This window comes from Pantherophis guttatus, chromosome 8, assembly GCF_059756535.1.
Source record: "Pantherophis guttatus breed Tessera chromosome 8, ASM5975653v1, whole genome shotgun sequence".
NCBI lineage: Eukaryota > Metazoa > Chordata > Lepidosauria > Squamata > Colubridae > Pantherophis > Pantherophis guttatus.
Genome location: NC_142070.1, coordinates 26,796,360 through 26,819,294, shown reverse-complemented (window position 1 = coordinate 26,819,294; position 22,935 = coordinate 26,796,360).

Below are 22,935 nucleotides of genomic sequence, written 5' to 3'. Positions count from 1 at the left end.
CCGCCTCTGCCTTCGACAGGTATGCGGTTCCCCTAGTAATCCTTCAGTCTGCATTGCTGCGGCTGGAGCTGTTGCTTGTGTGCGCTGGGGATGACTCTCTTTAGGTTCTCCCAAGACATGATGGATATCGGCGATCCCATGTCGATCTCCATCTGGCACTCCCATCCCTCGATTTCGACCGTGGTGTAGGTCTTCTCTCCGGGCGAGGTGCAGGTCTGTGCGATGCGTATGGTGTAGGCCCCAGCGTCTTCAAATTTCGCGCCCTTCCGGCTGCCGCCATCTTTGTTGGGCCTTTGGTTTGGCGCTGGCTCGGATTGGAAGGTTTGGCCACGTGGTCTGTAGCTCTGGTGTGTCTTGGATCTGCAGACCCAAGCAATGTGGCCCCTCTTCTCACAGGAGTGGCAAACGGCGTCCCTGAACTTACAGTTTTGTCGTGAGTGGGACCCTCCGCAGCTGGCGCATCCGTCTCTGGGCTCCCTCCGGGCTGTGCAGGACTGCTCAGTGCGGTAGACCTCTTCTTCAGACTCCCCCTCACTCGCGGTGCTTACGGCCTCTCGGTGCACTGGCGCCGTCTTCTGCGTTGTTCTGGTTAGGTGGGAGCTCTTTAGCTTCTCTGCAGCCTTTACTGACGATTCCTGCGCTCTTGCCTCGTCTAGGGCGATGTGTAGGGTCAGGTTTGACCTCGCGAGCAGCCTTCTCTGAAGCCGGCTATCTCTCACTCCACAAATTAGTTGCTCTAGGAGCATCTCATCCAGGTCTCGGTACTCACACTGGGTTGCGGCCTTACGCAGGGCAGCAACGTACTCGCTGATCGATTCGCCCTCCTGCTGGAGCCGTTGCCGGAAGTCGTAGCGCTGGACGTACTTCGATGGCGTTGGTGCATAGTGGTCTTTCAGCAGGGTCTGCAGCGTCGACCAGGAAATGTTGTGGACCGAATTCGGCTCTGACAATGCTTCTGCTGTGTCGAAAACCCTTGGCCCGCAGTGACTCAGGAACAGGGCTTTCTTCCGAATGTCCGGTAGCCCTTGCATGTCGTTTGCCACCATGAAGCACTCAAACCGGGACATGTAGGATCCCCACTTCTCTTCTTTGGGGTCGAAAGGCGCTGGCGGGGTGTAGGCAGATATCATTTTGGGATTCTCCTGTGCTCCGCTCGCTCGCCTGGCTGGATTCAGGATGCGGCCTCCGGTACCCTCTCTGAACGTGCTCTTTTCTCTCGAGTGTGGCTTCAGCTCTCCTCTGCTTCTGGCCTCAAAATCCCACCTTCGTCGCCAATGTTAAGTTGGGTGAATGAGGACACAGCAAGCCAGAGTAGTTCGTGACAACAGCTCTTTATTGTATAGTGAGACTCCAGCAACTAACCCAGGGAGCCAGCTCCCTTTATATACCTTGCAGCTGTAGTGGTCAGCCAATCAGCTGAAGGTCAGTTAATTCGAACTTCCCGCCAAACAAACCTATTTACATAACAAACCTATTTACATAACACTTAATGTCTATGGAGATTCTCAGTCATCCAGGTCAGGGTTGTCCCAAAGATGCTTTTTCAAGAGGCAACTGGACTTTTTGGTTTTATTTAAAGAAAACCAGAAAGTTCAGCTGCCTCTTGAGAAAGCATCTTTGGGACAAAATGTCCACTTCCAGAGACAAGCAGGCCCCATATAGATTTTACAAATATCCTTATGTTATCAAGACTATATTTCCTAGACCTGGTTTGTAATGACTGTTTTTTGTATTGCAGGATTGCTCAGTCAAGAAGCTTTCTTTTATATTGGTTCTGGGGGGAGAGAAATTGTCCCCCTCAGAACGAGTTCCCAATTTGAGTGTCCTCCTAGACTCACAGCTAAGATTAGAGCAACATCTGACAGCTGTGGCTAGGGGGACCTTTGCACAGGTTTGCCTGGTGCACCAATTGCGACCCTACTTGGATCGGGAGGCTCTCCTCATGATCACTCATACTCTTGTCACCTCACGGTTAGATTATTGCAACACGCTCTATATGGGGCGACCCTTGAAAAGTGTTCGGAGACTGCAGTTGGTCCAGAATGCAGCCGCGCGAGCTGTCGTGGGTGCACCTAGGTACACCCACATTACACCAATTCTCCATGAGCTGCACTGGCTCCCTATTGGTCTCTGGTCACAATTCAAGGTGTTGGTTATTACCTTTAAAGCCCTACATGGCTCAGGGCCAGGGTATCTTCGAGACCGCCTTCTACCGCATAACTCCCAACGACCAGTAAGGTCCCACAGAGTTGGTCTCCTCCGGGTCCCGTCAGCTAAACTATGCCTGCTGGTGGGCCTGCGGGGGAGGGCCTTCTCTGTGGCTGCCCCAGCTCTCTGGAACCAGTTACCTCCTGAGGTCCGGACCATCCCCACCCTATTGGCCTTCCGAAAAACAGTGAAGACCTGGCTTTTCCGGCAGGCCTGGGGCCATTGATCTCGCTCTTGCGATCCAGCGAGATCTGGCCATGAATGGTGTGAATGAGTTTTAATGTTTTTAATTTTTAAATGTTTTTTATAATGATTTTAAATGCATTGTGAGCCGCCCTAAGTCTTCGGAGTGGGGCGGCATACAAATTGAATTAATAATAATAATAATAATTAGCAATAAATCGCTTTCATCTTGCTGAATCTGATGTCTAGCATCATATCTAATAATCATTGATTATTTATAATTTTAATGCTGTTTTTAATTAGAATCTTATGGAACAGCATTCTGGAATTTTAGCGACACTGGTAATATTTTAACCTATGTTTTTATGAATTATGAACAACCATAGGTGGCACCAATTAGACATCTATCATGACATGGAAATGATATATATGTAATAACAATTTGTTTTTTTAACACCAAGGCTATATTGTCTTCCTGAAGCTCCACTTCAATTATGGGTGGAGCAGTGTGTTACTGTACTATGCTATTTACCCTCAAGGCTTGGCTTCTCACCCTGTATATTTTTGGTTTATGTTAAACATGCTGTCGTGAGATAAACACAAGATATCTATTTATTTTGATGTCTTCATGACTTGGTCTTGACACTGCTGGAATCAACCAGTATCTTAATAATGATGGCAGGATATAAATATTACAGGAAATATATAATGCAGAATGACAATAAGAGTATAGAATCAATCTGAAAATAAAATCAGGCAGGCAATCTCAAGAGGGGTAGAAAAATTAAATTTTAAATTAATTTATGGACTTGATATTATCTTCAATACTGATTCTGTTGTTTCATTACCATGTAAAGAATAACATCACCCACTTTGGTCATTTTCGTACATCTTTCTATAATACCCACTTTATTTATGTTTGCTTTTATTGTTTGCTTTTAATTCTACTTTCCCAACTTGGCTTAGAATCTATTAGCATAGAAACTATTATACTGTTATAATATACTATTATATTGGTTTGTGTATTTTGCCAAGGTTTTTTCCTATTTCCGGTATGTGTATTTCTGTTTGGGTAACCAAAAACAAGTTTATGGCTCTTCTCATAAGAAGGGGTAATATGCATAGCAAGTATCAGAATTAATTTGTCAGAAGCACTGTTAGGTAATCTGGGTAACACGAAATTTGAAACCTGCACTCAAGGCAGGCAAATACTCAGGCAGTTTACACATTTGTTATAAAGCTATTTTTAATAATTAAATCTGTTGCAATTGAACTTCGTAGGGTTTACTTGGCAAGTAAACAAGGGATCAGATTTTTGTATTTTGGATATTTGAACACTCATATATCATGCACGTTGACATCGCTTCTTACTTGCTGTTCTTTCCTCCCTGGCAAGGAATCTGGAATGTCTTTAATTGATATCCTACAGACTTGTATGTTACAAGAGCTGTCAGAATTTGGATTTAATCTGTACAAAACACTTTGGAGTGCACTTGAAGTATCTAGAACATCTTACAACAGCTTTATCTTTTCATGAGATCATGCAGCATCTGTGAAACAGGTGTCTCAAAGATGCGTTTCTTTCTTCAAAAGACAGCTGGATTTTTTCCTTAAGGAAGAAGAAGAAAATGTTTCGCTTCTCATCTAAGAAGCTTCATCAGTTCTGATGGCAGGATGATGGAATACATGTGAGGCAGGTGATACATGCATCTTCTAAAGCACGGGTGTCAAATTAGATGGCGTCACCTTGACATATTGTGATGTTTTTTGCCTTTGAGGAGCCGGGATGAGCGTGCATCTGGCCTGCAGGCTGCCAGTTTGACACCCATGTTCTAAAGCAATCCTTGCAGATTAAATCTGAAGTGTCCTATATATGTCTTTTTTCTTATTGTGATGAATGGGAGAACCCACTGTGTAAAATTTCTGATAAACCTATAAGCTATGTTAAGAGTCATACATATACACACCTCTTATTATAATTGGGGTTTCTGGGATCTGGTTATGTAGCATCTGAAATACCACAAGTGTCTCTCCTTTCATCATATCTCTTGGTATGAACGTTCAGAAAAAAATGAGTTCAAAACATTAAAATGTTTCAAGGTGAGGTGGGGAAAGGATGTCATCTAGAGAAACTAAGTCATTTTATGTCCCAAAGGTGCTTTTTCAAAAGGCAACTGGACTTTGTTTTCCCTTGAAGACGTTTTGCTTCTCATCTGAAGGGAAGAAGTTCTAAAGAAGCTTCTTGGATGAGAAACGAAACATCTTCAAGAAAAAACAAAGTCCAGTTGCCTTTTGAAAAAGCACCTTTGGGACAACCATGACCTGGATGACTGAGAATCTCCATAGACATCAGTCATTTGACATGCAAGATAACTATTATCAACATATGCTCATTGATGTTTGTATTTTAAAATAATGAGTATAGCTAGGTTTCAGTCAATGACCAGTTATTCCAGGGGTCCTCAAACGGTTTAAACAGGGGGCCGATTTATGGTCCCTCAGACTGTTGGGGGGCCAGACCAGCTGGGTGGGCATGGGTAGGTCATGTGACTGGGTGGGTATGGCTAGGAGATCATGTGACTAGATAGCATGGCCAATTTAGCAGGCCATTAAACAATGCACACTTTAATTGGTTTTGCTCCTGGGGGTGTTTTATTTGCTTTTGTTTGCATGTTGTTCGTTTGGTTGACTTTTCTTATTACTAGATTATTTTTTCAGTTGTTTAGTTGTCTAGTGGTCCACTTCAGGAAACTCAGTTTTGCAACAATTCTTCTCGGCTCCAAGGAGCTTACAATCAACAAGTCTCTCCCTCTCCCTCTCCCTCTCCCTCTCCCTCTATTTCTATCTCTCTTTCTCTCAGTCTAACTGACTCTCTTTCTCTCTCCATCTCTGTGTCTTGTCTCTCTGTCTTTCCCTCTCTCCTCCCTCTCTTTCTCCCTCTCTCTGTCTCTGTGTCTCTTGTCTGTCTGTCTGTCTCTATATCTATCTATCTATCTATCTATCTATCTATCTATCTATCTATCTATCTTTCTTCTATCTTTCTCTTTCTCTGTGTGTCTATTTCTATCTCTCTCTCTGTCTCTCTCTGTCTCTCTTTCTTCTGGAGGCAAGGGAGGTCAAAAATGGGGTGCACAGATGCCATGGGAGGCCTCTGTGTGCCCCATTTTTGGCCTGTGGAGTGCTACTGAAGGCAGGGGAGGCCAAAAATGGGCCCATTTTTGGCCTCCTGGGGCATCCATGCACCCTGTTTTTAACCTCCCCCACCTCCAGTAGCACTCTGCAGGCCAAAAATGTTGGCCTTACCTTCCAGTTCCAGCCCATGGGGTTCGCGAAGGTAAGTCCTATGCTTGGCCGGTGTACTTCATTCCTGTAAGCAGACTCATTGTTCTTATTAATGAACCCCACCACTGTTGTGTCATCTTCAAATTTAATAATTGTGTTGTGTTATACAATGGGGTGCAGTCATGTGTGTACAAGGAATAATGGAAAGGGCTTAGCACACAACCCTGGGGGTGGGGGCTCCTGTGCTTATTATTGTTAAGGGAGAGCTACCTGTATGGATAAGGATCTGTACATGTAATTTCTAAATTCTACATTACAGGGAGTTTTCAAGTTACAACAGAAGTTTGGACCAGGATTGTTGTTAAGAAAATGCAGTTGTAAAGCTTGTATGATATGAGCTCAGGGAAGTTGGAGAAAAAGGGCAAGGGCACTCACGAGTGTGTGCGAGCTCAGGAAAGTTGGGGGACAGATGTGGGGAGTGCAGGGAGGGCCAGGAAGGAGTGTGGGGGGAAGTGTGCATATGTGTGAGCACAGGGAGGTTGGGGAAAGAGGGAGTGTCTCAGCTGCTCTAGGCAAGACCCAGTAAGGAGACAAGTAAGAGTCGGGACAATCACGCAACTGCGGCAAACTCTGCTTTAATTCAACCCCCAACCAGGCCAGAGCCTCAGAACACAGCAAACAGGAAAAAGAAAAGTCCTTGTAAAGTCAGTGCTGGAAACGTCTGCCTCTCAGTCCTTGGGCCCAGCCCCCTGGTTGGCCAGCAGCCATGCTCAGCCATGCTCAGCCACGCTCAATAAGCTACCATCCGGTGGCAGGCAGTGTATGTCCAGTTGCCAACGCCCACATGGTCGGGATGGCCCAGCTGATTGCGCGCAGATGCCATGGGAGCTTCCAGAAGCAGTTGTTTTCTCAGCTGGTGCGGCCTTGAGGAACGTTCAGTGGGGTGGCTCCTGGCTGCCATGGAGGCTGCCGGAAGCCGTTGGGTGCTCAGCTGTGTGGTGTGGTCCGGTAGGTTGATGCCGCGGTTGGGCAGCGTCATCTCTTCTCCCCCAGGCATGGTGAGCCCCGTGCCAGGGCTTGACAGGGGGCTCCCCCTACCAGGGGTCCACCTGGAAGACGAGATAGATGGGTTAGACATGACCCTATGGCATGCAAATCCCCTTCCCGGTTTGGTGGGATACTGTCAGCAACAACTGTGTGGCCTTTACATCCTGCTCGGGTTTTAGCAGGCTGCTGTGGAACATGGGATGCACCTGGACCAGCAAGCGTGGGAGTTTCAGTTCCACTGTCACAGGGTTTATTACTAGTACGATAGGCCCTAGGTACTTAGGCCCCAGCTTTTTGCACGGTACCCTCAACCTGAGGTATTTCATGGAGCGATATACCTGGTCCACAACCTTGTTGAGCACATCGGACAACTCTTTACATAGTTCTCGATCTCTGCCCTCATGCGGGGCCACCAGAACTGCCATTTGGCTAGGTGGAGGGTTTTAAGGAACCCGAAAGAGTGGAGTATATGCAAGCTCAGGGAGGCCTGAGTAGGAGGACATGGGGTACCTTCCTATGTGTGAGTGAATAAGCACATGGAATTCAGGAAAATAAGACATGAGATATGGACATACTGTATGTGTGAGTGCAAGGAAGCTAGGGAAGAAGGGCACAGGACACATGCAAGTAAAGTAAGGCTGGTGGGGAGGGAGAGAGAGACTTACCAAGCAACTTGCAACCTCCCCTGCTCGCTTCCTTATTAACTTTGCTTGTGGGAATCTGGGAGGGAGGATCGCAAAAGGCGATGATTTGAACACGGTACACTGCAACCAATCATTAGTGCAAGCTGGTTGCTACGCGCCTAAATTTTGTTCACATGACAGTGGGCCATTGCAATGACCAGAACTTCAAAATCAGTTTTAAGTCCATTCAGCTCTCAGCTCCGCTAGGCTGCTCATGCAGGATTTCGGGGGGGGGGGGAAGCAAGACAACCACGCTTCAGCTCAGCAAACCTGGTTTATTTTCCTGTGACAAACAGCTACTAGTTGATGCTGGATTGTAAGCACGAATAATATTGACGCTGATGGCTGCTGCCCTACAGCGCCCCTTTATAGAACCGCCCCACGCTGGTCTGCAGGTCTCCATTGGCGTCAGCTGGGAAAGTGCTTTAATTCTCCTGCTGGCATGCAGCGTGGTCGCCTACTGATGACGTCACTGTGGCTCCATCGCTCCGAGCTGGCTGTTCCATTTGTACAAGGCTCAACCCGTCCCGCAACCGTCTACCCCCCATCACCAGGTCTATAATGCCTAAACGGTATCCCCCCATCACCCGTGCTCAGTGACACCCCCCCCCAGGATGTTTTTCTGCTGACATAGCGTGGCTGGTGTCGGGCGTTGCTGCTTGACATCAGCGTCATCATAACTGAATGAACAGTTGGAACTGGAGGACTATATATAGTACATAGTATATAGTAAAAGTGCATAATTCAAAAGTAATGTCATATAGCCGTGATGGCGAACCTATGGCACGTGTGCCAGAGGTGGTACACAGAGCCCTCTCTGGGGGTACGCACGCCATTGCCAGCTGCTCTTCTGGGTTCCATCACACATATGCACGCTGGCCAGCTGGTCCAGCATGCATGTACAATGGCCAGCTCCTCTCTTCCAGGTAATGGTGCTCCCACATGCACGCATTCCAGTTTTGGCACTCAGTACTGAAAAGGTTACCCATCACTGTCATATAGAATTGTCCAAGAAAGAGAAAATGCACTTATCTTCAAGTTCAGAACAAAATATTCAAATGTTGTATATGAAACATTGCACATCATTAGAATAAAGAAGAAAAAACTTAAGCTTTCTACCATAATAAACTAAAAATGCATTAAGTGTAACAGAGCATAGGAATTTGAGACAAGTTGGTGCTCCTTTGTCCCCAGGCCCAAGAATTCCATACAGAATGATACCTACCTACCTACCGTCCAAAGATTTGGCCAAGAGATTATTTTTAAAATATTTAAAACAAATCATAAGGAAGCAAAAGGGTCATTGCTCAGATGGGCTGCTGCACTGAAAAATCAGCTTGTTTAGATTACAGTCTGTGTTGTTTTGGGTAATGGTTTTGCTTATGTGTAGAAGAGGTTACTCAATGTTTTCATCACTTTGGGTTGCATGAATAAGATTCTAAACACAAAAAATAAAAGCATGCATTGAACGCACACATTCCAAAGTTAAACCAGCCCACTAATCCAACACTGAAGTAGTAGTTTCTATACAAAACATAGACGTATTATCAACATTTAAAACTTGTTTTTTCCCCCAGCAAGTGGATCTCATAAGGAGCCTGGGCACTGGTTGTATTATATGCAAGATCCCTCATGATCTTGCTGCATTTATTCATTGTTTATAGCTGGTTTTATAGAATGTTTTAAATGTCAGTTTTATTGTACACTGCCCAGAGTCGCATCACATGACATGAGTGGCCGTATAATTTTGACAAATCAGTAAATTTATCTGTCAAGCATACTTGGGTATGCAAATGCATACTCTTTTGTACTAATTACCTGGAAAATAAAGCACAGCACAATATATATGCATCTCACCTCCTTCATGAATTCCAACTTCCCTATTTCAGAGACTTGTATTTTGTGTTGTGTATGTGTTATTAAAGCATTAGTAACTTATTACGAGCCTTGGTGGCGCAGCAGACTAAAGTGCTGTTAAATAGCACCAGCTGCCTGCAATTACTGCAAGTTCAAATCTCACCAGGCTCAAGGTTGACTCAGCCTTCCATCCTTTCGAGGTAGGTAAAATGAGGACCCAGTTTGTGGGGGCAATAAGCTGACTTTGTATAAAAAAGAACACCGCTTGGGGGGGCAAAAGCCCTACTAAGCAGGTATATACAAAAGTATGAAGGCTATTGCTTAACACATTGTAAGCCGCCCTGAGTCTCCGGAGAAGGGCGGCATATAAATCGAATAAATAAATAAACAAACAAACAAACAAACAAACAATAAAGTAAACTTCTCCCAGCTTTCCATTCCTACATTAGTCTATTCAGTAGCAGATAACAGTAGCAGAGACAGGATTGTTCCTGATACTTTACTGGCTAGACTGAAAAAGAGTTTTAAAGAAACAAATTTATCATAAACAACAAAATGGCAACCCAAAACATTTATTACAACATCACTAAAATCAGCTATGTTTTGTTCTGAAGTCAGAACAGAACATATTTTGTTCCTTTTTTCAAACCTTTAAGAATCCATATTTTGTTTTGTTTCATACTCGAAACAGTTTTTTGTAGGCTGGAATATTTTCGTGTCAAAATGCTTTAGGCATCATTTATTATCATGGTGTAAAAGGTTGTAATGTCTTGTTCTTTGGAACAAAGCTCATAAAAGACTTATCTGCATTTCCTGCTTGATCTGGTATAATGATAACATGCTATCCTTAACCTACCTTGCCTACCATGAAGGCAACTTTTGTTTGTCTTATGTTCAAAGGTAATCCGTTCCCATCTCTGCCAAGCTCATTGATGCTACGTGGTCTGTGCACCATATGTTATTTCTTTATCTACAGTCCTCCTGTGTGTTGAGGCAGTCGTGCCTCTTTTGTCAGGGCTGTTGGATTGAGAACTGGTGAACCTTTAATAGAAAGGCTATAGTTAAACTGATTGTCAAGGTTCCGACTAATGAACCCAAATGTGTCAGCACTCCGAGACTTTCCGTTTCCTCAAAGAACTGCTTTATTGAGTACATCATTTCATCATGGATGATCCTAAAACCAGCTCTAGTTATTTCCCACGGTTTCAGCATAGTTAAAAGTTTGAGATTCCCCCCTCCCCTAGTGTCCCAGCAGGTCACATTGTCCAGTTAGGTCAGGGGTCCTCAAACTTTTTAAACAGGGGGCCAATTCATGGTCCCTCAGACTGTTGGGGGGCAGGATCGGCTGGGAGGGCATTGCTAGGTGATCATGTGACTGGGTGGGCGTGGCTAGGTCATGTGACTGGGTGAGCGTGGCCAATTTAACAGTCCATTGAACAATGCACACAAATTAAACTTTTATTTGTTTTGCTTCTGGGGGTGTTTTATTTGCTTTTGTTTGCATGTTGCTCTTTTGGTTGCCTTTTCTTTTTACTAGATCGTTTTTTTCAGTTGTTTAGGAGTCTAGTGGTCCACTTCAGGAAACTCAGTTTTGCAGCAATTCTGCCCAAGGAGCTTGAGAAATCTTTCTCTGTCTCTCTCTTTCCTTCTCTCTCTCTCTCCCCCTTTCTTTTTCTTTTTTCTCTCTCTTTCTCTCTCCCTCTCTCTTTCTCTCTGTCTGTCTCTTTCTTTGTCTCTTACCCTCTCTCTCTCCCTTTCTCTCTCTCCCTCTCTCCTCTCTCTCTTTCTCTCTCTCTCTGTCTATCTCTTTCTTTGTCTCTCTCCCTCTCCTTCTCTCTCTCTCTCCCTCTCCTCTCTCTCTCTCTCTCTCTTTCTCTCTCTTTCTTTGTCTCTCTCCCTCTCCTTCTCTCCCTCTCTCTTTCTGTCGCTGTTTGTCTCTCTCCCTCTCCCCCCTCTTTCTCTCTCTTTCATTTCTCTCTCTCTCTCCCTCCCTCTCCCTCCCTCTCCCTCTCCGTCTTTCTGTCTATCTGTCTCTCTTTCTTCTTCTCTCTCCCTCTCTCTCTTTCTCTTTCTTTCTCTCTCTCTTATTTCTTTCTCCCTCTCTTTCTTTTTTCCTCTTTCCTTCTCTCCCTCCCTCTCTCTTTCTGTCTCTCTCTCCCTCTCTCTCTCTCTCTCTCTCTCTTTGTCTCTCTCTATCTTGTGGAGATGGGTAAGGTGAAAAACGGGTCGTTATTGCCTATTTTTTTGCCTTTTCACACACACTCCCACCTCCACAAGCATTCTGCAGCCTAAAAACGGCTCATTTTTTGTCCAAAAATGGTCCATTTGTGTCTGGGTTTTTTTGCCTCTTTTCACTCCCCCCACATCGACAAGCATTCTGCAGCCTAAAACCAGGCAAAAATGGCTCATTTTTTTGGCCAAAAAGGGGCCGTTTTGCCTGGTTTTTTTTGCCTCTTCTAACATTCCCCCACCTCCAAAAGCATTCTGCAGGCTAAAATTGTTGAGCTTACCTTTTGGTTCCAGCCTGCAGGTCTCCCGAAGGCACGTCCTGTGCTCTGCTGAAGGGTGGGTGGGGTGATGTGGGTAGGGCAACCTCATGCTGGATTAATTGCTTCAGTGGGCCGCATGCGGCCTGCAGGCCGTAGTTTGAGGACCCATGAGTTAGGTGTTCTTGTGTCTTCTTGATGAACAGTCTCAGTCTCTGGCCGGCACCTGTTGGGAGCGACGTTGATTCCCATGAGATAGTAGGTTAGTATATGTAATGGTGTAAATTTGGTTTTAAAACTTTTAAAAATATGTTTTTTTTTGGACCATGCAGAAAAAGGGTGCTTAGGTTATGGATTTGTGAATATTAATAATGGCCAGAGAGATTTGGATTTATTTTTCATGATTAAAACAATGGGGAAGAATAAGAGGGGGCACATCCAGGCTCACAGACTCTGCCTAAATTAATAAAGGAGTCAAAAATTGGGCCACTTGATCAACAAGGAAACTGAGAAAAAGAATAATAACAAAATAACAAATGATCTCCAAGTAATCCCTACCTCCAGTATGTATATTGAACTGGGATTTGGAAACAGAAATTTGAAAACAATTATCTCCTCTACTTTGCATTGCATTGCATCACTTTGAAGGTGGGGGGAGAGCAGAGCAAGTCATCAGTCAAGACAATATCTATTAATTGCATAAACTAATTTCAATTTTGAATATTTAACCCATACAAACACAAAGGTGGACTCTTTAAAAACAGCTTCTGAAACCTTCATACAAAATTATGCAGATGCTAGCAGCTTTCAGGGTATTGAAAACATTGAAACAACTCTGGTCGGTTTACTGGTCAACCAAAGGAAACAAAATTCCTCAGGAGAACTAATTAAGATTAGAAAGGATAACAACAGTGGTGGGTTCCGCCCGGTTCCGCCCGGTTCCGCTGAGTCGGTAGCGGTAACGATATGACATCACCAAACCGGTTCTGCCCCCCTATCCCCACCCCCGTTATTCTTATCTTTTATTTGGCCCCACCCCCCAATCTATTGCTGCCTCCTGAGTCCCAACTGATTAGCTAGAAGGAAAAAAACTGTTTAAACTCTTGCCACTGGGCTTCAAAGGGCCGCCCTACAGCTGATCAGTGTTAAAAGGCAGTGTGCTGGTAGACCAGTGCACTCGAAAAACAAATGGGTAGACCGGTGCCTCCAAAAACAAATGGGTAGACCAGTGCCTCCAAAAACATGAGTAGACCAGTGCCTGCAAAAATGAATGGGTAGACCAGTGCCTCCAAAAACAAATCAGTAGACTGGTACAGCTCTGCAAGCAGTTAAAAGCCTAGTAGCTCTGCTAAATCCTAAAGAATTGTCACATGACCATCAAGCCACGCCCACCTCTGCTAAATCCTAAAGAATTGTCACATGACCATCAAGCCACGCCCACAAAATAAACCACGCCCACAGAACCCGTAGTAAAAATTTTTAGAACCCACCCCTGGATAACAAGTACAGGCAGACCTTACAGCCTCGTTTTCTACCAAAGAAATCCAAATTAATGCAACTATATATTCCAAACAAAGTTGATTTAACAGAACTAACATTGCTCATTGTTATCACTGCTCAACAGAACCAGTGTTTTCATCTTGCAAACAAGATGAAATATTTGGAATATTGGATCAATTGAAGGATTAGAAATATTAATGGAAAAATTAACGGATATTTTTTCAGAGATATTTTGGGATACTTGTTGGCTTTAATTTAATAAACAAAGGACAATGATGTTAACAAACAATATGACTATTGAAAAGTAAATGGAATTAATGGCAATAATATATTTTTCTGTGCCTAAGGTATATGTCTTCCTTTACATAGTTATGCATGGATTTTGCTATGTGATGTGCCCATTTGTTTCAAAAGTTAAGGCAGCCTTTTCTTTTTATAAAATAATTACTCCCTATACAATTTTTAAACAGGAGAAAAATATTCCAACAGAACATTTATTCATCCACTCATAATGCTATTTGCCTGACTGCCTAAAATGTAAACCACTGCTTTTTGTAAAAAAACAAAAAACAAAAACAAAATCCTCTAAATGGCTGAACTTCATGTGTGTAAGTGCAAATAGTCTACACAAGTAAGCAAATGGAATGTAAATCCACAAAATATTCACCTATTACTGAACTGAATGGTCTGCTGAACTTAATAGTGGACATGCATTCTGTATGCCTTTGGCTCTGGCTGATTTTGAGATTCAGAATACTTTTATAAATATAATTCTTTAGTTTTAAAGACATTTTAAAAGCTACCCAACCAGAAGAAAAAAGAACATGATAGGGTGATCTTCCTTATTGTTTTTATGATCCAATTTGTTTTCTTTCTACCAGATAGAAACTTCATTTTTTTTTAGCAGCCAACCAGTGCTAGGTTGCCAAAATATTGTGAGTTAGGGATCAACCTTTAAATATTGGAATGGAAGAAAACAGCTATTATTCAATCCCAAATTGATTAGGAAGTGCTTTACTTTAAACTATTTACAAAATAAGCCCATTTATGTTTATATACTAACTGAAATTCATTCTCAGAAATCCAAGGAGGTCCTCCTGCCCTGAGGAGGAAATTGATTCAACAGGAGTGCATGAAATGAAAGTCTCAACTCTGGAAAATATTTGTAGTTCAGGGTTGAATTGTCAGGTTTACTACCAGACTGCATCTGGTAATGAGTTATCTGAAGAAGAAAATCAAGTTCAGTGAACACAAACAAGTTAAAAGATTAAGATCTTTTCTTTTTTTTTTTTTTTAAAAAACAGCCTAATGAACCCTCCTTACTTTTTTTTCAATTAGCATATCCCCAAGCCTAAAGGAACTGAATTAAAGTTATATTTGAGGATGGTGAGCAGATACAGAAAATACAACAGTAGCCAAGGAATAGCAACAGATCAAAGTATGTTCTAATGCAGAATAAGGGGAAGGGGAGGCATTCTAAAGACACCTTAAACTACTAACAATTACACTTAACCTTGAGGTACCCCCCAGCATGCTTTCCTTCATATAGATATAGTTCCATTGAGGACTAGCCACTGAGTGTGGTTGGTCAGACAGTTGTTAATCCGTGTGGTGGTGGTACTGTCTAGCTCACATTGTTCTATATTAGGCTATGTTCTACTTTGTCAAATGCCTTACTGAAGTCTAAGTGAACTATGTCCATAGTGTTTTCCTTATCCACTAATTCAGTCACTTTGTCAAAGAATGCAATTTTTCTGGCATGATCTATTTTTGACAAATGCATGCTGGTTTCTATTAATTGTCTTGTTCATTTCTAGGTGCTCATAAATGCACCGCTTTGATTATCTTTTCCAGGATTTTCCCAGGTATTAATGTCAGGCTGATTGGTCTATAGGATCTAGTGTTTTTTTCCCCTTTTTGTAGATTAGAACCACACCAGCTCTTTCCCAGTCCTTTGATATTTCCCAGTACTCCAGGTTTTTTGAAAGATTATGTTCAGTAGTTTCAAGATCATGTCTGCCATCTGCTTCAGAACTCAGGGATATAATTTATCTGGTCATGGTGATTTCGTCTAAAGTGGGTAGGTATTCTCTTACTATTTTCTTGCCTATTTTTCCTATGATGTCTCCTATGGTGCTGCTTTTAGTAGCTTGGACTATTTTTTCCTTATACAGGAAGACTGATGTAAATAATGAATTAAGCAATTCTGCTATCTCCCTGCTACCATCATCTCCTTGCCATCTTCTCTCATTAGTGTTGTTTCCTTGTTGCTTATGTGTTGAAAGAAAACAAATGTTGGCATTTGTTGCAAGTCTTAGTTTATTCTGAGCCTTAACTTTCCTGATTTTGTTCTCACAGATTTGGGCTATTTGCTGGTATTCTGCTTTAGTTATATGTCCTTTTTGCATTTTTTATACTTGTCCATTTTTTTCTCAGTTTGTGACAGAGTCCTTTATGCAACCATGGTACTGTCTGGGGTCTCTTGTTTTTCTTTCTGTGTAGTATTGTCTTAAATTGGGCTTTTATAATCTCATTTTTCAGAGTTTCCCAAGCATGAGTTGTTAGGATTTAGGATTTCCATTCATACAGTCCTTCTTAAATTCTCTCTTAGTTTGTTGAAGTCCGGTCTCTTAAATTCTAAGACAGTAGTTTGACTTTTTTCAATGACCTGTGCCTATATTTGTTGAATTGCACTATGACATGGTCACTCTCCTCCAAATTCCTCCAACTTCAACGCCTTCTACCATTTCATCTCTGTTAGTAAAAATTTACTCGAGTATAGCTAACACTATAGTTTTCTCCTCTACCCTTTGGATGTCAAAGTTGTCAGCCAGGCTTACCAGAAACCTGTTTGATCTCCCATTTGGTACAGATTTTGTCTCCCAGTTGATGTCAGGGTAGTTAAAATCCCCCATTAGTAGGCATGTTTCCTAGCTAATATTACCTTAATTCATAGTTTAATTAGCTAACATTAGCAAAAAATCCACCTTATTTCTGGTGGATTGGGTGGCTTATAGTGCTGTATACACCAATGGCAATGTCATTCTGTTGCTCTTTTATATGAACTCATATGCATTGAAGAAGGCTTTCGTCCTTGGTTTTATGCATTTCGATAAAGGCATAGTGACTTCTTACATATTATGCAACTCCACCTCCTCTTTTGTTAGGTCTGTTTCCTTTGAACAGTTTATATCCTTCCAACTGTACATTCCAATCATGAGTTTTATCCCATCAAGTTTTGGTAATGGCAACAATATCATACATGTCCTCGTGTACTAGCACTTCATTCAGTGTGTTCCTCAAAATTTGAGCATAGTGTATAGGCATCTGAGTATTTTATGGCTGACCCCACATTTGCTTCAGACATCTCTTGTTTTATATCTGAATTTTCCTTCCTTCCAACTGCTCCCTACTTCATTGTTTGATTGGTTGTCTTGGGTTTATTCTTTGAATTAAATCTTAAAGAGCCTAAAGATTGGTCACCCTTCCTCTTCAATTTTAGTTCAAAGCCCTTTGTATAAGCAAAGGCAGCCATTTTCCAAATATATTCTTCCCAGTTCTTGTGAGATGCAGGTCATCCTCTGCCAGAAGCCCTTCATGTAGACAGTGTAGACCATGGTATAGAATCTGAATTTCTCCCTTAAAAGCCACTGTTTTACTTCTAATGTCCTCCATTCCCTCACTAAATGTTCACCTTCATCTGTTGAAGTACAGATGAAAATACCAACTGTGCTCCTAATTGTTTGGCTTTCATGGTGAACTGATCATAGCCTACTATTTTTGATTAAAAGACTCTCAAGCTAGAAAGGCTTCTACCTATGACAGGTAGGATCTGGAAACTGTTTTGATCCATCGCCGACAAAAAAGAGGCAGAAAACATGATCAGAAAGTTATGACAAATACTGAGTTGACAAGGAGGGTGGGATAGTTTGTGCTTTATTCCTTTTTCTTCACAGAGGGAGTTTACTCGTAGTGTAGTGGAAAGAATCAAAGCTGCACATAAAAACACAAACAATTATTCTTTGTGAGAATCTGCTAAAGCTGTTTCAGCTTTTTCACAACTGAGCTGCACTGGGTCAGAAGGCATTAATATATAACTCCACCACCATATACAACATGTCTATCTCATTAATATAATCTTTCATCCCGTGAAGGACAACCTCAGCCTTTCACATGGTGGATGTAAAAGGTACAAGAAAGTATGCAAACAACTATCACAAAACTAGGTCTGAGTTGGTGAAGAGTAAATATTATATCCAGCATGAGTTATCTTATCTGCTGTTGTTAAATTTTTACATGTAGTTTTAATTCCATTTTCTGAAGTTTTTCAGTTTTATAATCTGGTAGTCACTCACGCTCTCGTCACTTCCCGCCTGGACTACTGTAACGCTCTCTACATGGGGCTCCCCTTGAGGAGCACCTGGAGGCTCCAACTGGTCCAGAATGCGGCCGCGCGGGTGATTATGGGAGTGACATGGCACTCCCATATAACACCTCTCCTGCGCGAGCTGCACTGGCTCCCGGTGGTCTTCCGGGTGCGCTTCAAGGTGTTGGTTCTCACCTTTGAAGTGCTCCATGGCTTAGGGCCAGGATATTTACAAGACTGCCTTCTGCTACCGATAACCTCCCACCGGCCAATACGCTCTCACAGAGAGCGCCTCCTCAGGGTGCCGTCGGTCAAGCAATGTCGGCTGGCGGCCCCCAGGGGGAGAGCCTTCTCTGTGGGGGCACCCGCCCTCTGGAATGAGCTTCCTCCTGGAATACGACTGATCCCGGATCACCGCACTTTCGGTAAAGCCCTGAAGACGTTTTTATTTCAGCAAGCTGGCCTGGCCTAATTAGGTTTTTTATGGGTTAGTTTTTAATTGTATAGCTTTGGGGTTTTAAATTGGGGGGCGATTGATTTAATTTATTTTAGCTATCTTAACTTTTATATTGTATTTATTTTAATTTTGGCTGTTCACCGCCCTGAGTCCCTAGGGGGAGAAGGGCGGTATATAAATTCAAATATAAATAAATAAATAAATAAATAAATAAATAAATAAATATTGTATTACTGATGTGTATTTTTGTAATAACTGCTGATCATTGATCAAATAAGTCATAAGTAATTCTTCAGCAACTCTAAAGAGAAAGCAATGATGGGTGTTATCTTTGACTCTGATGGTCATTCAGTGAGTGCAGCAAACATTTCAGCCCTAGAACACTTTGAAAATGTTGCTTATTGGACAAACTGGCAAAAGAACTCAAGGAGAAAGAGGATACAGAGTATTATAAAATTTGGCACAGATGGTATGAGTGGTTGGAGGATAGGAAAAATGAGAAAGGAATAAAGGAGAGAGAAAGAAATGTTAAAATTAAGGGAGGAAATTGGTAAATTAATGAATGACTGAAATGTAAAGGTCAAGTAAGATGAAATAAAGAAGATAGATAGCAATATGGAATAAGATAAAGTTAAAATATGTGTAAATAGCAAATATTGAGAAAGAATCACTACAAAAGAGCTGTAAAAAAAGTTTATGTATATGAAAATGTTACTTACGATGGGTATGCTATTTTATGTTTTTTATTATAATTATTGAACTATAAAATAACTAATAAGCAAAAGGAATAAAAGAGCAGTGGTAATATAATAAGAAAGTACATGCATGGGAATGAATAAAATACAGTAAATGTAAGGTAAAATAATGTAGAAAAAGAAAACAATAAGATCCACATGATATCAAAATAAAATTAACCCAATCTCAATCTTATTACAATTTAGATCAAATTCTATCTTTTTATTTTTATACTATGGAGAAAGAACACATACAGCATCTTGAATCCATCCTTTAACATCAATAGTATATATTTTCGGTATCTACCTACATAATTTTGGTAAAACTAGAATTTTTAACGAAAGATCAAATTCCATATTTTAGGAGCATAATTCAACATCATATTTGCATCTGTAGCTATTTATATTGTATATTTTTTCCTTAAGCTCTTAGAACAGAGGGTTACGGATGTTTTGTCATGCTGTCATATCCCTTCTGTACTACACTAGAGACTGAAACTGCAATTGGATTACTGAAGAGCCACAATTTGGTCCCCCAAGTAAAAAAAAATAATAGTCACCTTCTATGAGTTGGACAGCCATATAAATCTACTCAACAAATAAACAAGTAAATAAAATAAATAAAAAATAAACTATTGAAAATATTTTAATGTGCATGGGAAATAAAAAAGTATATGATCTTCATTTTAGATTTGTTGTTGTTGTTAGTTGCAAAGTCGTGTCCGATCCATCACGACCCCATGGGCCTTCCTGTCCTCTACCATCCCCCGGAGTCCATTTAAGCTCACACCTACTGCTTCAGTGACGCCATCCAGCCACCTCATTCTCTGTCTTCCCCTTCTTCTTTTGCCCTCAATCTTTCCCAGCATTAGGCTCTTCTCCAGTAAGTCCTTCCTTCTCATTAGGTGACCAAAGTATATAACAACTGCCAAATATGCATCGAATTAAATTCCAGAATATATGCCTGTGATACATTCCAATTTTGCAAAGATGTGCTGCTTTGGAGCATTTTCCATTACCTGCACTCCATAGCAACTGCCAGAAGTCCCATCGGCCCATTTGCAGCCCCGTCAGCCTGCTCACACTCAGAAGTGCCTGCCCTTAGCTTCTGCCAGCTTGCCTGTGCTCTGCAGTGCCCACCCGAAGTACCCCCACCCCTGTGGGACCCTCCCCCCCTTTCAGGAGTTTCATGAATTACAGGTAGTCCTCAATTTACAACAGTTTATTTAGTGAGTGTTCAAAGTTACAATGGGACTGGGGGAAAAAGTGACTTATGACTGTTTTTCACACTTACGACCATTGCAGCCATCCCCATGGTCACATGATTAAAATTCGGCTGCCCGAATTTTACTGACTCATATGCCCGAATTTTACTGACTCATATTTATGACAGTTGCAGTGTCCCGGGAACGTGATCAGCTTTTGTGACCTTCTGACAAGTAAAGTCAACGGGAAGCCCGATTCACTTAACAACTGTGATACAAACTGAACAACTGCAATGATTCACTTAACAACTGTGGCAAGCAAGGCTGTAAAATGGGGCAAAGTTCACTTAACAACTGTCTCCCTTAGCAACATAAATTTTGGGCTCAATTGTGGTTTTAAGTCGAGGACTATCTATATTACGTTTTAGACTTAATAAAGCAGGAAGACTAAATACTCTTAGTAGAGCAAATGTCTGAACCTCAAAGAAGGTCAAAATACTAACTTTAGTTGCTTGTTTTAAGATTATTAATAAAACCTCTCAGTGTCAAAGTCCAGGATGTAACCTAAGTTAACGCATGATTTTCTTATCAGTTTATGGCTTATCAGAGCATAAGAGTTGCACATACTCTAAGTGAAACCCACATGTGTCAATAACAATGCTGTATTGTAAAGGAAAGGTCCAAAGAACACACAGGATCAAATAAAACTACTCTTAATAAAACTGGCACACCTGTTGGCAAATACTCTTAAGATTTATAGCTTTTTTCAAAATTACATGACCTATACAAACGCGATTGCTGAGATACCATTTGCCCTAGAACCGTGATGGCGAACCTATGGCATACTTGCCAGAGGTGGCACACAGCGCCCTCTCATGGCATGCGAGCTGTCATCCCAGTTCAGCTCTGCTGCGTATGTGTGTGCACCTCCCGCCGGCCAGCTGGTCCTCGAGTGTCTGCTGTGCATGTGTGGGGAGGTGGGGCGCATGCAGGGAGTGTGCACATGCGTGGGGTGGGGCATGTGCAGGGGGGCTGCACATGCATGCACAGAGGATGGGGCATATGCCCAGGGGGCATTGCTATTTTGGGGTTCAGGCATGCGCGCACGCATTCGTGCACATGTGCGCATGCTTTGGGCACTTGGTCTAGAAAAGGTTAGCCATCACTGCCCTAGAAGAAAGAAAAGTGTAAAAATTCCTGCTGATTGTAGTGGTAAAAGCCATTACTCTGCCCATTTTCTCCCTAGTTAAATAAACAAATAATGAGAATTCACGGAATATGCAGTGGATATTACACATATGTACCTCAGAGAAGAATAAAACTCCCCTTCGTGGAAAAGACTGAAATATCTTATTCATATAGCTAGAGTCATTCAGGGATCAACTCATGGTAGCAGTAATAAACCCGATCTGGTTTTTCTGTTGGAACAATGGCAGAGTGTTCTGGAATTGGGGGAGATTTTGATTTCTCCCCTGCAATGGACAGACCACTAACTGGTGAGCCTCAATTTCTTGAATGCCACACCTCTCCGCAGGCAGATTGGATAAGTCTGCCCCAGGCAATTAATGGATCCGATTAGTTCCAGAGGGAACTTGAGGTTATTCTGAAAAGCCTGCTTCTTAGTCTGGCTGAAGCCTTAGTAGCCGCATGGAATAATGTCGCAGCAACTTTAGATTGAATCACGTCTGCGTGGCCATGCCCGATCTTCCCCATGATTCCCAATCTTCCCCATGGTGCACAACGGAACTAAGGGAATTTAAGTGAGCTAAGAGTGTCGCTGGTGACAGGGAGTGAAGATGACCGAACACAAGCTAGAGCCACTATTCAGATCTACCTCATGGCGATAAAGGTGGCAAAATGTAATTATTTCTCTGCCTTTGTGGGTCTGATGATAGTTGCCTAGCAGTCCTGTTTTGGGTGACTCAGACCCTCCTTGGAGGCAGTAAGGCTGAAATCTACCTGAAGGATTACTGTGAACAATATGCTGCTCATCTGGCAGATAAAATCACTCACATTCACTCTATGTTGTACTCCAGTTTTGGAGCAGAGTCAATGTAGGTGATAGGAACAGAGGTGGGTTTCAGCAGGTTCTGACCAGTTCTGGAGAACCGGTAGCAGAAATTTTGAGTAGTTCGGAGAACTGGTAGTAAAAATTCTGACTGGCCCCGCCCCCATCTATTCTCCACCTCCCAAGTCCCAGCTGATCAGGAGGAAATGGAGATTTTGCAGTAATCGTCCCCTGGAGTGGAGTGGGAATGGAGATTTTACAGTATCCTTCCCCTGCCATGCCCACCAAGCCATGCCCACCATGCCATGCCCACAGAACCAGTAGTAAAATTTTTTGAAACCCACTGGATGAGGACTACATCTTACAAACCAATCTGGGAAGTTTGAGCCCATTGAACTTGAGGAAGTGGACAGGGTTCTCTCAGCTAGTTTGGCTACTTGTCTGTTTGATCCTTGCCCTTCTTGGCTGATTGAAGCCTCATGGGAGGGGATGTGTGAGTGGGTCTGAGCAATGATTAATTCCTTCTTGAGAGAGGGAGTGGCCCCACCAATTCTTACGGAGGGCCTTCTCTGTAGTGGCTCCTTCCCTGTGGAACATCGTTCACTGAGATATAAGATTGGTTCTCACCTTGTTACTTTTCTGAAATTCCCTGAAGACATGGTTCAGTCAGCAGGCTTGGTGACCCTGAGGTTGGTACAGAGGGGTTTGTTTGATTGTGTCTATTGCTGCTGCAGGATGGAGAGAGAGTGTTGGGTTTTTTAAAATTGTGGCTGTTTATTGATATATGCCACCCAGAGTCTTCATATGTGAGTTAGGCATCATAAACATGTCTTCAATAAATAAATAAGATGCAGATTTATTAGAGAAATGCCTGCCATCTCTTCTAATTCCTAGAGTACCTGCCACCCAATGTCCTCCT